Consider the following 18,025-nt stretch of genomic DNA (forward strand, 5'->3'; position numbering starts at 1 on the left):
TTGGGTCTATAATTAGGAAGAGATTTATCACTTGGAATACCTAGAGCTCATTGCAACTCTATGTGAGTGCGAGGTGTTGAGATTGTTTGATTTCTCCTCCAGGACATGGATAGAGTTAGGCATAGTTGACCTTAGATTTGGGACTATGTAATGAAGGATTTCCACGACTCACTATTGCATTGATTAGGAAGCATAATAGAGGTTTCTTGTACTTGAAGCGATCATCCTAGGCGGAGCATTATCCGAGTACCCCATCTTTATCGATTGCCTTACCTTCTCCTTTATTCGTGCTCTCTTACTTGTTCATTTTACTTTTGAGAATCGAATCATTGTCACACTTATCACTAATAATCTTTTCACCCAACAAGCACAACTAAACAACAAAACTATTTTGTTCTTTCCTTTCATTTTTCCATTTTTTTTATAATTAACACAAGAAAAAACTATAACTAGTCCCTTATACATCAAACATGAGTTTCCAAAAGAGTTCAAAGAGTGAGTAGTGCAACAAGTGTCAATCGGGCAAAAATCCTTAGAAATTCAAGCAAAAACTAGAGCATGAAAACATTCAATGTTAAAAATTCTCCTAAACTCAAGAATACAATCAATGCAACTAAGGTGAACCGCCATTGGGTATGTGAGCATGTATATCAATCAAAACTACTATAAAAGAGATGCGTGCACAAAGAAACTCCCCCCCCACCCCCCACACTTACGTTGTACATTGCCACCAATGTACACATGCAAGCTCATTCATAATGTAAATCAATTAAATTCAGATGCGGGAGAAGCAATCAAAACAATACTCCCCTGACTCCTAGTGTTGCATTTGATGGAGCTAAGTCCATCGGAGTGTTGTTCCAATGGGTTGTGAAGCTCACACGGCCAAGTACTAAAACACCTTGGCCGTGCCCATGACAAAGTCTAAATTCCCATGATGACAAGACCATCTGCACGCATACACGTGGGGGTTCAGTGAAGCTCAATAAAAATAAAACAACTCGAGTATATAAAAGATGAAGCAATGAATACAACTCGAGATAGCAAAATAAAAGATAAACTCAGAAGAAGAGTCATTTTTGAGTGTACAAGTCCAAAATAAAATGCGGAAGTAAAAGACGAGGAAAATAAAATAAAATATAAAGTCAAGTGTCGATGTCATCCTCTGGCTCTGCTGCTGATAAAGTACATGGTGGGTCAACTAGTGTTGGAATAGGGAATGGAGGTGCCGGAGATGCCGAGGGGGCCTAACGAGTCCTCGGCTGTAGGACAATTGATGAGCCGACGTCTCGCTCTAAGATCTGCTGTAATGTGTCGAAACGTGCCATAAACTCCGTATACTGTGTGGCCTGCGTAGCCCTAATATCGGTATTCTCTGCTCGAGCCTCTGCTACCTTTGTCCATATCACCCCCACAGCGCTCTCGAGCCTCTCAAAATGATCATGGGCTCTAGATGGTGAAAACATGCTCACGGGGGGTGGGTCCTCGGGTCACTAGAGGCACCTCGGTCTGCATATGTGCTAGACTGAGGCTCGGGGTCAGGCTGGGAAGCCTCGGCATCATCACCCTCCTCCTTGGCTATCTTTGGGGTCAGTAGAACTAGAGCATAAACCCCCGTGCGAACCCTGTGAACCATACCCATCAATCTCATCGTCTCCAGCCTCAGGAGCGCAGGTATACTCGTTTTCTCGGCCTCGCAAATCGCGCCCAAGAGACCTATACCCAGAACTAGTCTCGTAATGTAAGGGCCCGAGAAGATCGCTACCAATCTAGCATAGTGGCCCTAATGTCGAATGTACTTACCGACGATGTACCCTAGATGGATCGGTATGTGCTGTATCATCGAATATAAGTATAGAAGCTCCTGCCGGCTTAGAACGCCAGTACTATCACCATGGCCGTTCACCGACTTGCTCATGATGGCATGTAGATAGCAGTATGTAGGTCGAGAAAGGCACGTGGCCTTGGACACCCCCGGCTCATATTGACCCTGAGCACATAATGCTCTGTATGCTCTCTATGGTGTCAGGGTTCCAGGATAATCAGTCGGTAACTGAGAGTACTCCTCAGTGTCTGTAAATGCCTCCTCGTACAAGACGAGCTGAACTGTAAACTGAGTGATACTCAGACTATAGTGATGTCCAAGTGCGCTGAACTAAATAGTGTCAAGGTCGCCGAATCTCGCATAGGATTTATCGAACTCAAATGACGACAGAACCTCCAGTGGAAGCTCCCGCATGGCTGGCTCTCTAATCGATATTAACTGCCTCCAGCCACCCACTGACACGAGATCCTCAACCTCATCGGCAATCTTGTCTCCCTGCTGTAAATCTCTCAGTATGCTCGTGACTAAGAATCAAGTCTGTCCGAACCGAAGTTTCGACAAACGCTCAAATCGAGCCTGGTGCTCAGGATGGTGAATCTCATACTCTTGGCCTCAGGAGATAAACTCACGCGGCCGCTTATCAACTTGCTTCTGACACGTCCGTATATGCGTGTAAACCGCTAGTGCACGGGTGTCGAAGTAATAATCCCTAATGAGTGGGTATTGTATCTATAGAGAGTAGGGAATAAAGACACTTGAGTTATTTCTTAACTAATGTGGAAGATGAATAGCGACATGTGTGACAAGATTCAATTCTTAGAAGTAAAAACAACAATAAAGAGAGCACAAGTAAAGGAGAATGTATGGCAATCAATAAAGATGGGGTACTCGGATATTGTTCTGCCTAGAACAATCGTTTCAAGTGCAAGAAACCTCTATTATACTTCCTAATTAATGAAATAGTGAGTCATGGAAATCCTTAATTACATAGTCCCAAATCTAAGGTCAACCATGCCTAACTCTATACATGTCCCGGAGGAGAAATCTAACAATCTCAATACCTCGCACTCGTATAGACTTGCAATGAGCTCTAGGTATTTCCAAGTGATAAACCCTATTCCTATGTATAGACCTAACCCTTTGGTCCAGGTGAAAGATCCCTAGCCACAATTAAGCCCTAGATGCTAAAATCACTTCAACGCTTCACTCCGTTGCACTCGTAACTAAGCCCCAGCGGAAGGTCATCCCTTAGCCCATTCACTCTACTATAGTTGCAAAGAATTGTTGGAACATGGAGGTAGGAAAGATCACACCGGAGGGAAAAGGGGATGCTCCGCTACCTCTCGACTCACCCTCTCAAGCCCTCTCCAATCTAGCTTTGTCTAACTCTCATGGTGTGTCACTCACTCACAAGAGTTACCAAGAAGAACTCTCAGCCCTAGTGTCACTCTAGGGGAGTATTCAAACAATCAAGCATACAAGATTAGAACTCACAATAAACATCAATTAATTGAAAGCATAATAAAGAGATTTAATGAAACAAATACATCCTAGGGTTCACAAATACCCAAGTACCTACTAGTGTTTTAGGTCTCCATGGAGCTATATACAACCAATGAAATCGAATGTAAAAAAAAAGCTTCCATAGAAAAACCCCTCATTAGTCATGGTGATGGTCTTGTAGAGAGTACTCTACTCGTCGCAAGGGTCCCTTTCTCCGGCCTAGGATACACCTCACCGGATCGGTGCCGACGAAAGCTCTCCCACTAACCTTCTTCCAAATGGCGCGTGATGTCAGAGCCGTAGAACCTCTCCAAAGCCCTAGCCAATACCTCTCAAAACCCTAGCCACAACCCTCTCTCAAATTGGGTAAAAGATGGAGAAAATAATGCTGAAATCGGGGCTGAAATTTGCTTTTAAAGGGCTGGAATCAGGATTTCACACGCCCGTGTGAGCGCCCCTATGGATTTTTCACACGGGTGTGTGGAATTTCCACACGCCCGTGTGGATTCTCTGTTTTCCTATTATCTTGGCAGGCTATGAATAGTGGTGGTATAGTATTCTTGCTATACTTTTTGATATAGTTCTCTACTACAGTACTGTCCCGAAATACTCCCGAATCCATGCTTTCATCGAGGTAACGCAAACAGGCACACGTTTACATCGTGGATCGCTTTGCTTCTTTGATAACGAACATGTTGGTGGAGATCTTGTTCTATATTCACAAGTAAGAATGCTTGAATGTGACTGCCCTTGTGCCCCTCCAAATAGTTGTGCTAACTCGAATACGAGGAGGTTAGCACACATTCTCACATCTCGAACCCGACCTATGTCTTCGCGTTTGAACCTTAGCAAGATTTCTTCCAAATTTGTTCATTACGACCCACATTGGCTTCTTTCTCTCATGTTCGGGCTCACAACCCTACCTGCATGAAAGTAACATAAATACACATATGTTAGCGGTAAAACCCGAGAAAATTATTCTTATCGCACAAGCACTTATCAAACTCCCCACACTTAAGCTTTTGTTTGTCCTCAAGCAAAAATTAAAACAATAAAGCATAGACGAATGAAATATTGGATGTGCTTGGCCTTAGGTTCACCAAAGCATACAAAAGTGTGCATTCTACAAGCACGGGAAATTTCAACACTAAATACAAAAAATCAATGCTCTAACTAAAAACTTGAATAAAAAAGGTCGACAAAACCCGAAATCGTTTTAATGTGTGATCTCACTCAAGTCAACCCAAAGTATATTCCTCAAGTTCTACGTACAAGGGACTCTTTTTATCTACAAAAGGTGATTAAAAATTAAAAAGGGTAGTAGCTTCACACATAATCTAAGGTAGCCCTTTCCAAAGCGGCCGCTAAGGTGGCTTTCACACTTTTGAGGTGGTAGCTCTTTCTACCGGGGTGGTAGCTTTCACACATCCCATGAGATAGCTCTTTCTCTCATTAGGGCATAACTAGTATGTGACTTATGAGAGTAGCTTCATACATCATAGGTGGTAGTTGTTTTCACCCAACAATCACAACTAAACAACTATAAAAGAGATGCGTGCACTATGAAACTCCCCCCCCACACTTACGTTGTACATTGTCCCCAATGTACACATGCAAGCTCATTCATAATGTAAATCAATTGGATTCAGATGTGGGAGAAGCAATCAAAAAAATACTCCCTTGACTCCTAGTGTTGCATTTGATGGAGCTAAGTCCTTGGGAGTGTTGTTCCAATGGGTTGTGAAGCTCACACGGGCCAAGTGCCGAAACACCTTGGCCGTGCCCATGACAAAGTCTAAATTCCCATGACGACATGACCATCTGTACGCATACACGAGGGGGTTCAGTAAAGCTCAATAAAAACAAAAATAACTCCAGTATATAAAAGATAAGACAATGAATACAACTTGAGATACAAAACAAAAATAAACTCAGAAGGAAAGTACTTTCTGAGTATACTAGTCCAAAATAAAATGCGGAAGTAAAAGACGAGGAAAATAAAATCAAGTGTCGATGTCGTCCTTTGGCTCTACTACTGCTGCTGTTGGTGATGAAGTACATGGTGGGTCATCTGGTGTTGGAATAGTGGATGAATGTGCCGGAGAAGCCGAGGGTGCCTGAGGAGTCCTCGGCCGCAGGACAAATGATGAGCCGACATCTCGCTCTAAGATCTGCTATAATGTGTCAAAATGTGCCATTAACTCCGTATACTGTGCGGCCTGCGCAGCACTAATATCAGCAATCTCTGTTCAAGCCTCTGCTACCTTTGTTTCTATCACCCCCACAGTGCTCTTGAGCCTCTCATAGCGATCCTGGGCTCGAGATGGTGAAAACATGTGGACGGGGGGTCGGTCCTCTATCACCGGAGGCGCCTCGGTCTCCATAGGTGCTGATTGAGGCTCGGGGGCAGGCTGGGAAGCCTTGACATCATCGCCCTCCTCCTCGGCTATCTCAGGGACCAGTAGAACCATAGCATAAAGCCCTGTCTGAACCCTACGGACCATGCCCATCAACCTCATCGTCTCTAGGCTCAGGGGCGCAGGTATACTCATCTTCTCAGCCCCACGAATCGCGCCCAAGAGACCCATACCCAGAGCTAATATCGTTATGGATGGACCTAAGAAGATCGCTCCCAATCTGGCATACTGGCCCTGATATCGAATGTAGTTAGCGATGATGTGCCGTAGATGAATCGGTGTGCACTACATCATCAAATACAAGTACAGAAGCTCCTCACGGCTCAAAATGTCAGTACTATCACCACGCCCATTCACCGATATGCTCATGATGGCATGTAGATATCGTTACGCGGGTCAAGAAAGGAACGTGGCATAGGACACCACCGGCTCATACTATCCCTGGCCACATAATGCTCTTTAAGCTCTCTGTGGGGTCAGAGCTCCAGGATAATCTGTCGGTAACTTAGAGTACTCCTCAGTATCTGTAAATGCCTCCTCGTACAAGCCGAGCCAAACTAAAAACTTAGTAATACTCAGATTATAGTGATGTCCAAGTGCTCCGAACTGAACTACATCGAGGTCGTCGAATCTCGCATAGGATGGCTGGCTCTCTAATCAACAATAACTGTCTCCAACCACCCACTGAAACGAGATCCCCGACCTCATCGGCGAACTCATCCCCTTACTGCAAATCTCTCAATATACTCATGTCCAAGTACCGAGTCTGTCTGAACCGAAGTCTCCACAGACACTCAAAACGAGCCTGATGCTCGGGGATAGTGAATCTCATACTCTCGGACTCAGTAGACGACCCTCACAGACGTTTATAAACTTGCTTCTTTGACCTGGGTGTAATAGTCTGTAAAAATTGAAAGTGAATTGATCAAAATAGTTAATTAAACATAGCTACAGAAATCCACATGGTCGTAGGAATTTTCGCACGCCCGTGTGGATCCACGGCCCGTGAACAAATGCACGACCATGCTTCAAACTCGACAAATGCACCATTACAATGCTTTTGCTTCATTCTAAATATAAATAATCGATGAAAATCATGAATTTGTGAAAGAAATCAAAGATAGGGCTTACCATCGAGTTGAGATGAAAAGCTTTGAAAACGGCCGGAAAACCAAGCGAAATCCCTCCAAATTGGTGATATGAGGTCGGAAAACAATGTAGAAGTGCTCTCAGACAACTGGATGATATTAGGTTAAAGAGAAACAATAATCCTTTAAAAAGGACTAGCGCCTCTTGGAGTTCTGTACATCCGCACAGGCGTGCGGAAATTACACATGCCCGTGTACCTCCACAAGAAAGCTTCACAGGGGCAGGTGCATGCCCCTGTGTGCTCACGGGAAAACACTCACTACCTCTGAATGCAAATACATGGGCGTGTGAAAAATACCCACGCTCATGTGGCAGACCCACAGGGGTAGCAGCACACCCCTATGGCTGCTCTGGACATCTTAGAAAAATTTCTAGGTGTTCCGCACGGGCATGGGCATTCACAAGCCCAACTTACAGGGGCAAGCGCATGCCCTTGTGACTTCTCAGGATGAAGAGAGCTCCTCTACAAAGATTCGCATGGGCGTGCAGAAATTACCCACGCCCGTGCGATTTTACAAGGTCGCCCACAGGGGCGAGTCCACGCCCCTATGTGCTTTCCGGAAAGTCTGCCAATCTCTGTAGGACTTCACAAGCCCATGCGGAACATACCCACGTGCGTGCAAGGATTGCATGGTCATTCACAGGGGCAAGTCCATGCCCCTGTGCCTTCTCTGGATGAGCTCGCAATACAAAACCACGGGCGTGTGTTAATTCCACATGCCCGTGTGCTTTCTCTGGATGCCTTAGAAAATTCTGCAGGCTCTGCAAAGAGTTTTTGAACATGTTTACACACTCAGAGCCTGCCCCAATATGCAATTTATACCAGTGAAAAACATGTGAAATAGCTCAAACAACCAAAACTTCACCAAATTCACATGAAAACACATGATGAACTTGTAAACCCACGATAAAATCACAGCTGAAATATAAAACATCAAGACACCAACACTCCACAATTTATTCAAGCAACACTAAACTACCAAATTAAGAAAATAGTAAACACTTGGGTTGCCTCCCAAGAAGCGCTTGTTTAACGTCACTTAACTTGACGTACCTTGTCTTACCTCACGGGGCTCATAGATGAAAGTTTCCCTCTTACACATGGCTTGGAAACATGATGAGCAAAATCTATTGAGAGCAGAGGGTGAATTATCAGGCTTGGGACTGCCTAGCAATGATTTACCCAGTTTGTTTGATTCACGCACATCTCCAACTGCCTTGGATCATTTCGGTGGCGTCTCCTATCCCTCTTCAATTTCCGGAGCACCTTCTTCAAGATCCCCGGAGTAGATGGTACTGCTTCCATCGAACAAAGCATCATGATCTCTTTATTGTCATCCTCTTGGTCGAACAAGCCTTCGTATGGATCCGGATTGAACATTTACTGTATGTATTCATCAACAATCTCATCAAGGCGGTATGTGAGCTTGTCATCTCCAATTCTCAAAGTTAGCTCTCCACCGTCCATGTCAATCAATGCCTTAGAAGTCCGCAAAAACGGCCTCCCAAGTATCAAGGATACATCTGCATCCTCATCGATGTCTAGCACTATGAAGTCAACCAGAAAAATGTACTTGTCCACCTTGACAAGTACGTCCTCGATGATGCCTCTCGGATGTCTCACCGTTAGGTCTGCTAGTTGCAACGTCATCCAAGTAGGTCTAGGCTCGCCCAAGCCTAGCTTTTGAAAGAAGGTCTATGGCATGACGTGGATGCTAGCTCCTGAGTCCGCCAATGCCATTTCTTCACCTAAATTGCCAATATTACACGAAAAGATGAAGCTTCCCGTGTCATTCTTCTTGTTCGGCATGTTCTTTCGCAAGACTGCCGAGCAAGACGCATCTAAGATCGCTGAAGCACTCTCCTCTAACTTCCTCTTGTTATTCAATAAGTCTTTCAAGAATTTTGTATACTTAGGCATTTGGGCAAATACCTCAACAAAATGAATATTGATGTGGAGTTGCTTGAACAAACTCAGGATTTTCTTGTACTGTTCATCCACTTGGTCATTCTTCAATCTAGAGGGATAAGCAATTCTTGGCTTTAAAGGTGTGGTTGCCACCTCCTTCTCTTTACTTGTTCCCTTGTCAACCTCTATGTCCTCGGGTGGGTGTTCATTTGGCTTCTCATTCGGAAACTTACCCTCAACCTTATGACCACTTCTTAAAGTGATCGTCTTCACATGGTCTCTAGGGTTGATCTCAGTATTACTCAGTAAGCTTCCATGTGCCCTTTCTGATAAGGACTTCGCAATCTGCCCCACTTGATTTTCAAGATTATGTAAGTAGGCGGTATGGTTGCGAAGTGTAGCCTCAACTGATTCAAACCTTGTATTTGACGATTGCACAAACCTAGTGAAGGCCTTCTCCAAATCTGTCATTCAGGTCTCCAAACCTGAAACTTTGTTTTCCACATTTGGGCCTTGTCGTTGGAAGCCCGGTGGCCCCATGGCCTTTTGTAGACCTTAGTTTGCTCCACGAGATATTGGGATGACTCTTCCAACCCGGATTGTAGGTATTCTTTGTATGGATTTCCTTGATTCCTCATGCTATTACCCACAAAATCGACATTCTCAAGTGAAGATGCATCACCAATAGATATCGAGACAATCGGAGGGAGCATGTCCTCCACCACACCGGTGCAGATTAATCACGGCCGCTACTTAGTTCAAAGTTAGAAGATCTAACTTCTTACTCGATGATTCCACTTGAGCCAGCTAATGAAGTCAACTGCATCTATCTCATGGAGACCCGGCCACCTTTTTTTCTTCTCCCTTACATTCCATTGGTAGCTGTTTAACCCCATTTCTTCAATTAATTGATGGGCCTCATCGGGGGTCTTGCTACCTAAGGTACCTCCTACTGTCGCATCCAAGAGTTGCCTTGTACTTAGATTCAGACCATTGTAAAAGGTCTGAACAATCATCCACTCCGAGAATCCGTGTTATGGGCACTTTCTCAGGAGCTCCTTGATCCTTTCCCACATCTCAAATAGAGACTCCAATTCCAATTGTACAAAGGATGAGATCTCATTCCTAAGCTTTGCAGATTTTCTGGGAGGGAAATAACGGACTAGAAAAGCTTCTACCATCTCCTCCCATGTGGTAATTGGTGCTCTAGGTAATAAGTGTAGCCACTGCTTTTCTCTCCCTTTCAAGGAAAATGGGAAGGCTCTCAACTTGATGCCATCATCTGCTACCCCATTTATCTTCAGCATAACATAAACCTCAAGAAATTCCTCTATATAGTTTGTTTAGATCCTCATCGGTCAAACCATTAAGCTGTGAGGGATTCTCTGCATATATGGATGAATCTGGCTTCATTTCGAGTTCGAGCTATAATCGGGGGACGCTCAATACTCGATTGTGTCCCCAATCTGAAAGGTCTAGCATAATCAGATAATGTCCGCTACTACTCATTCTTTTCTGCCATGTTTTCAGATTCTTCTACTTCCAAATCGGCTAGATAAGACTGTTCTTGCACAAATTCTTTCTCTTTTCTTCTAAGTGTACGTTCGAGCTCGGAATCTCCTTCAATCAGTATGGTGAGGTTCCCTCGGGTCATAACCTGTAGCTGCACCTAAAAAGAAAGATAAAAAAATCAGAATGATGATAGGATATGAAAATATAAAATAGAATGAATAAATAAATAGCTAAGAAAACAAAGTGCAAAGTATGTCTAAAAGCCAACTCCCCGGCAACGGCGCCAAAAACTTGACACGTCCGTATATGCGTGTAAATTGCAAGTGCACGTGTGTCGAAGTAATAATCGCAAATGAGTGGGTATCGTTTCCACAGAGAGTAGGGAATAAAGACACTTGAGTTGTTTCTTCAATAATGTGGAAGATGAATAGTTATATGTGTGATAAGATTCAATTCTCAGAAGCAAAAACAACAAGAAAGAGAGCACAAGTAAAGGAGAAGGTAAGGCAATCGATAAAGATGGGGTACCCGGATATTGTTATGTTTAGGACAATCGCTTCAAGTGTAAGAAACCAATATTATGTTTCCTAATTAATCAATAGTTAGTCAAGGAAATCCTTAATTACATCGCCTCAAATCTAAGGTCAACCAGGCCTAACTCTATACATGTCCCGGAGGAGAAATCTAACAATCTCAACACCTTGCACTCATATAGAATTGTAATGAGCTCTAGGGAGTCAAAGTGATAAACCCTATTCCTATGTATAGACCTAACCCTTTGGTCCAAGTGAAAGATCCCTAGCCACAATTAAGCCCTAGCTGCTAAAATCACTTCAACGCTTCACTCTGTTGCACTCACAACTAAGCCCAAGCGGAAGGTCATCCCTTAGCCCATTCACTCTACTATGGCCACAAAGAACTCTTAGAACGTGGAGGTAGGATAGATCACACCGGAGGGGAAAGGGGGCACTCCGCTACCTCTCGACTCACCCTCTCAGCCCTTTCCAGTCTAGCTTTGTCTACTCTCATGGTGTCTCACTCACTCACAAGAGTTACAAAGAAAAACTCTCAACCCTAGTGTCACTCTAGGGGAAGTATTCAAATAATCAAGCATACAAGATTGGAACTCATAATAAACATCAATTAATTGAAAGCATAATAAAGAGATTCAATCAAACAAATACATCCTATTGTTCCTAAAATACCCAAGTACCAACTAGGTGTTTAGGTCTCCATGTAGCTATATACAATCAATGAAATCGAATGTAAAAAAACAAAGCATCCATAGAAAAACCTTCTTCCAAGCGGTAGCATGATGTCTTGTGGAGAGTCCTTTACCTATCGCATAAGGGGTCCCTTTATCCGGCCTTGGATACACCTCGCCCGGATCGGTCTGACCCGAAAGCTCTCCCACTAACCTTCTTCCAAACGGTGCGCGATGTCGAGAGCCGTAGAACCTCTCAAAGCCCTAGCCAATACCTCTCATAACCCTAGCCGTGAGCCTTCTCTCCAAGTTGGGGAAAAGATGGAGAAAAAGAATGCTAAAATCAGGGGCTGAAATCGGCTTTTAAAGAGTGGAATCGAATTTCCACGCCCGTGTGGCGCCCAATGGATTTTTCACAGGCGTGTGGAATTTCCACCGCGGTATGGATTCTTTGTTTTTCTGTTTTTCTCGGCCTGGCTACGAGCAGTCTTTGGTATAGTATTCTTACTACTGATTCTTGCTATAATACCCTACTACGATCTGGCCCAAAAATACTCCCGAATCCAAGCTTTCATCGAGGTAATACAAACGGGCACATGTTTGCGTCGTGGATCTCTTTGCTTCTTCAATAACAGACATGTTGGTGGAGATGTTGTTCTATATGAACAAGTTGGAATGCTTGAATGTGACTTCCCTTGTGCCCCTCCAAATAGTTGTGCTAACTCGAATATGAGGAGGTTGGCACACATTCCCACATCTCGAACCTGACCTATGTCTTCGTGTTGGAAATTTAGCAAGATTTTTTCCAAATTAGTGCATTACGACCCACATTGGCTTCTTTCTCTCATATTCAGCCTCACAACCCTACCTGCATGAAAGTAACATAAATACACACATATTAGTGTTAAAACTCGAGAAAATTAATGCTCAAGACAAGGAAAGAACACTTTGTATTCTTATTGCACAAGCACTTATCGGCTTCTTTGACCGAGGTGTCATAATCTGCAAAAATTGAAAGAGAGTCGATCAAACAAGTTAAGTAAAGATAGCTGCAGAAATCCATATGGTCGTGCGGAATTTTTGTATGCCCGTGTGGATCCAAGGGGCATGAACAAACACACGGCCACTCCTCAAACTTCTCAAATGCACCATTATAACGCTTCTACTTTGTTCAAAATATAGATAAACATTCTAATTGAAGAAAGGAAGCATTATTGACTAGTTTCATCGATGAAAATCATGAATTTGTGAAGGGAATCAAAGATAGGGCTTACCATCGATTTGAGATGAGAAAGCTTTGATGACGGCCGGAAAACCAAGCAAAATCCTTCCAAGTTAGAGATACGAGGTCGGGAAACAATATATGAGTGCTCTCAGTTAAATGGAGAATATGAGAGTGAAGGGAAGTGATAATTCTTTTAAAAGGACTCGAGCCTCTTGGTGTTCTGTATATCCGCACGAGCATGTGGAAATTACGAACACCCGTGTGTCTCCACATGAAAGCCTCACAAGGGCAGATGTACGCCCCTGTGCTGTATCGGGAAAACACTCACTAACTCTAAATGCTCTCGCACGGGCGTGCGAAAAATACCCAAGCCCGTGCACCCGTCCCATAGGGCCAGCTGCACGCCCCTATGATTGCTCTTGATATCCGAGAAAAATTGCTAAGTGTTCCTCACGCCCGTGCGGAAATTCTGCACGGGCATGGACATTCACAGGCCCAACTCACAGGGGCAAGCACACGCCCCTGTGTCTTCTTGGGATGGAGAGAGCTCCTCTATAGAGATTCGCACGGGCATGCGGAAATTACCCACGCCCGTGCGATTTTCACAAGGTCGCCCATAGGGGCTAGTCCACGCCCCTATGTGCTTTCGGGATAATCTGCCAATCTCTGCAAGAATTCACACGCCCGTGCGGAAATTACCCTCGATCATGCGAGAATCACATGGTCGTTCACAGGGGCGAGTCCACGCCCCTATGCCTTCTCTGGATGAGCTCGTAATGTAAATTCACAGGCGAGCAAAAATTCCACACGGCCATGTGTTTTCTTTGGATGCCTTAGAAAATTCTACAGGCTCTGCAGAAAATTCCTGAACATGTTTACACACTTAGAACCTACCCTAATATGCAAATTTTACTAGTGAAAAACATGAGAAATAGCTCAAATGACCCAACTTCGCCAAATTCACTTGAAAACACACGATGACAATTCAAAACCCACAATAAAATCGCAGCACAGGTATATAAAAATCAAGACACTAACACTTAACGCTTTATTCATGCACACACTAAACTACTAAACTATGAAAATAGTAAACAGTTGGGTTGCCTCCCAAGAAGCGCTTATTTAACATCACTTAGCTTGACGTACCTTGTCTTACCTCACGGGGGCTCATAGATGAATGTTTCCCTCTTACCCATGGCTTGAAGCATGATGAGCAAAATCTCTTGAGGGTAGACGGTGTATTATCGGGCTCGGGACCACCTAACAGTGGTTCATCCAACTTCTTCGGTTCACGCACGTCTCCAACAGCCTTGGAGAGTTTTCGGTGGCTGGTAGTTCTTCCATCGAACCAAGCATCATTACTTCTTCATTATCCTCCTCTTGGTCAAACAAGCCTTCGTATGGATCTAGATTAAACATTTCCTGCATGTATTCATCAACAATCTCATCAATAACATCTAGAAAATACAAAGTATAATCGAAATCAAGAGAATGCCTCATGGCTTCAGCAAGGCGATATGTGAGCTTCTCATCTCCGACTCTCAATGTTAGCTCTCCGCCATCAATGTCAATCAGGGCTTTAGAAGTCCAAGTATCAAGGGTACATCTACATCCTCATCGACATCTAGCACTACAAAGTCAACCGAAAAAATGTACTTGTCCACCTTAACAAGTACGTCTTCGATGATGCCGCTCAGATGTCTCACCGTTCGATCTGCCAATTGCAAAGTCATCCGAGTAGGCCTAGGCTCACCCAAGCCTAGCTTTTGAAAGAAGGTGTATGGCATGACGTTGATACTGGCCCCTGAGTCCGTCAATGTCATTTCTTCACTTAGATTACCAATATTACATGAAACGATGAAGCTTCCCGGTTCTTTCTTCTTGTTCAGCATGTTCTCTTGCAAAACCACTGAGCAAGATGCATCTAAAATCACTGAAGCACTCACCTCTAAGTTCCTCATGTTGGTCAACAAGTCTTTCAAGAATTTTGCATACTTAGGCATTTGAGCCAATACCTCAACAAAAGGAATATTGATGTGGAGTAGTTTGAACATACTCAGGAACTTCTTGTACTGTTCATCCCCTTGGTTATTCTTCAATCTAGAGGGATAAGAGATTCTTGGCTTGAAAGGTGGGGGTGTCACCTCCTTCTCTTTACTTGCTCCCTTCTCAACCTCTATAATCTCAGGTGTGTGCTCATTTGGTTTCTCACTCGAAAGCTTACCCTCATGCTCATGACCACTTCTCAAAGTGATCACTTTCACATGCTCTCTAGGGTTGGTCTCGGTGTTACTCGGCAAGCTTGCTTGTGGCCTTTTCGATAAGGACTTCGCAATATGCCCTACTTGATTTTCAAGATTATGCAAAGAGGCGGTGTGGTTACGAAGTGTAGCCTCAATTGATTGACACCTTGTATCAGATGATTGCACAAACCTAGTTAAGGCCTTCTCCAAATAATTTATTCGGGTCTCCAAACCTGAAACTCGGTTCTCCATGTTTGCGGCTTGCTGTTGTTGTTGGATACCCAGTGGCCCCATGGCCTTTTGTGGACCTTGGTTGCTCCACGAGAAATTGAGATGACTCTTCCACCCCAGATTGTAGGTGTTGTTGTATGGATTTCTTTGATTCCTCATGCCATTACCCACAAAATTGACATTCTCAACCGAAAACGCATCACCAATAGATTATGCCAACTCGGCGGGAGTATGTCCTCCACCACACCCGGTGCAAGTAGTCACATCTGCCACTCTATTCGAAGTTAGGAGATCTAACTTCTTATTCAATGATTCCAGTTGAGCCGCTAATGAAATTCTGCATCTACCTCATGGAGGCCCGGCCACCTTTTTCGTCCCTGACATTCCATTAGTAGCTGTTTAACCCCATTTCTTCAATTAATTGTCGAGCCTCACCGGGGTCTTGTTACCTAAGGTACCTCCTGTTGTTGCATCTAAGAGTTACCTTGTACTCAGATTCAAACCGTTGTAACAGGTCTAAAGAATCATCCACTCCGGGAATCCGTGTTGCGGGCACTTTCTCAGGAGCTCCTTGAACCTTTCCCACGTCTGAAATAGAGACTCCAATTCCAACTGTACAAAGGACGAGATCTCATTCCTAAGCTTTGTGGATTTTTTGGGAGGAAAATATCAGGTAAGAAAAGCTTCTACCATCTCTTTCCATGTGGAATCGAGGCTCTAGGTAATCAGTGTAGCCATTACTTCGCTCTTCCCATTAAGGAAAATGGGAATGCTCTGAACGTGATGGCATCATCCGTTACCCAGTTTATCTTCAGCATATCGCACACCTCGAGAAAGTTCTCTACATGTGGATGAATGTCGACTTAAGATTGAAGTTCTGGGCTGTAATCAGGGGACGCACAATGCTAGATTGTATCCCCAATACTGAAGGTCTGGCATAATCGGATAATGTCCGCTATTGTTCATTCTGTTCTGCCATGTTTACAGATTCTTCTACTTCCAAATTAGCTAGATTAGATTATTCTTGCACAGGTGCTTTCCCTTTTTTTCTCAGTGTATGTTAAAGCTCGGGATTTCCTTCAATCAGTATGGAGGGGTTCCCTTGGGTCATAACCTGGAGCTGCACCCAAAAAGAAAGAAAAAAATCAGTACGATGATAGAATAGGAAAATATGAAATAGAATGAATAAAAGAATAGCTAATAAAACAAAGTGCAAAGTATCTCTAAACTCCTACTCCCCAGCAATGGCGCCAAAAACTTGACACGTCCGTATATGTGTGTAAACCGCAAGTGCACGGGTGTCGAAGTAATAATTCCATATGAGTGGGTATCATATCCACAGAGAGTAGGTAATAAAGACACTTGAGTTGTTTCTTAACTAATGTGGATGATGAATAGTGATAATTGTGACAAAATATGAAATAACAAAAATAAAAACTACCAGATAGAAGGCACAAGTAAAGGAGAAGCTAAGGCAATCGATAAAGATGGGGTACCCAGATATCCATCCACCTATGACAATCATTTCAAGTGTAAGAACCCTCTATTATACGTCCTAATTAATGCAACAGTGAGTCATGAAATTCCTTAATTACATGATCCGAAATCTAAGGTCAACCATGCCTAACTCTATACATGTCCCGGAGGAAAGATTGAATAATCTCTCAACCTCACACTCGCATAGTATTGCAATGAGCTCTCGGGATTCCAAGTGATAAACCCTATTCCTATATATAGACCTAACCCTTTGATCCAGGTGAAAGATCCCTAGCCACAATTAAGCCCTAGATGATAAAATCACTTCAACGCTTCACTCCGTTGCACTCGCAACTAAACCCCAGTGGAAGGTCATCCCTTAGCCCATTCACTCTACTATGGCCGCAAAAAACTCTTGGAACGCGGAGGTAGGATAGATCACACCGGAGAGAAAAGGGGATGCTCCGCTACCTCTCGACTCACCCTCTCAATCCTCTCCAATCTAGCTTTGTCTAACTCTCATGGTGTGTCACTCACTCACAAGAGTTACCAATAAGAACTCTCAACCCTAGTGTCACTCTAGGGGAGTATTCATACAATTAAGTCTCCAAGATTGGAACTCATAATAAACATCAATTAATTGAAAGCATAATAAAGAGATCCAATGAAACGAATACATCCTAGGGTTCACAAATACCCAAGTACCCACTAGGGGTTTAGCTCTCCATGGAGCTAGATACAATCAATGAAATCAAATGTAAAAATAAAGCATCCATAGAAAAACCCTCTCATTAGTCATGGTGATGGTCTTATGGAGTGTCCTCTACTCATCACAATGGTCCCTTTGTCCGGCTTAGGATACATCTCGCCGGATCGATGCCGACGAAAACTCTCCCATTAACCTTCTTCCAAATGGTGCGCGATGTCTGAGCCGTAGAACCTATACAAAGCCATAGTCAATATCTCTTAAAACCCTAGCCGTCGCCCTCTCTCAAGTTAGGGAAAAGATGGAAAAACAAATACTAAAAGCGGGGCTGGAATCTGCTTTTATAGTGCTGGAATCGGAAATCCACACACCCATGTGGGTGCTCCTGTGGATTTTTCACAGGGGCTTGTTGAATTTCCAAATGCCCGTGTGGATTCTCTATTTTCCTGTTTTCTCGAGCGGTTGTAAATAGTGCTACTATAGTATCTTTGCTACAATGTTTTTTATAGTACCCTGCTACAGTGCCGGCCTGAAATACTCTCGGATCCATACTTCCATCGAGGTAACACAAACGGGCACAGGTTTACGTCGTGGATCGCCTTGCTTCTTCAATAACAGACATGTT

At 43.7% G+C, this 18,025-nt stretch overlaps 2 non-coding genes across 2 annotated transcripts; both read left to right on the forward strand.

Moving 5' to 3' along the window:
- Nucleotides 1–9,829: 9,829 nt before the first annotated feature.
- Nucleotides 9,830–9,936, forward strand: LOC120259687. Its single transcript, XR_005536244.1, has one exon. It is a non-coding gene; the product is annotated as a small nucleolar RNA R71 (small nucleolar RNA).
- A 5,820-nt stretch (nucleotides 9,937–15,756) lies between these two features.
- Nucleotides 15,757–15,863, forward strand: LOC120259624. Its single transcript, XR_005536181.1, has one exon. It is a non-coding gene; the product is annotated as a small nucleolar RNA R71 (small nucleolar RNA).
- The last annotated feature ends 2,162 nt before the right edge of the window (nucleotides 15,864–18,025 follow it).

Source organism: Dioscorea cayenensis, chromosome 4 (assembly GCF_009730915.1).
Source record: "Dioscorea cayenensis subsp. rotundata cultivar TDr96_F1 chromosome 4, TDr96_F1_v2_PseudoChromosome.rev07_lg8_w22 25.fasta, whole genome shotgun sequence".
Classification (NCBI taxonomy): domain Eukaryota; kingdom Viridiplantae; phylum Streptophyta; class Magnoliopsida; order Dioscoreales; family Dioscoreaceae; genus Dioscorea; species Dioscorea cayenensis.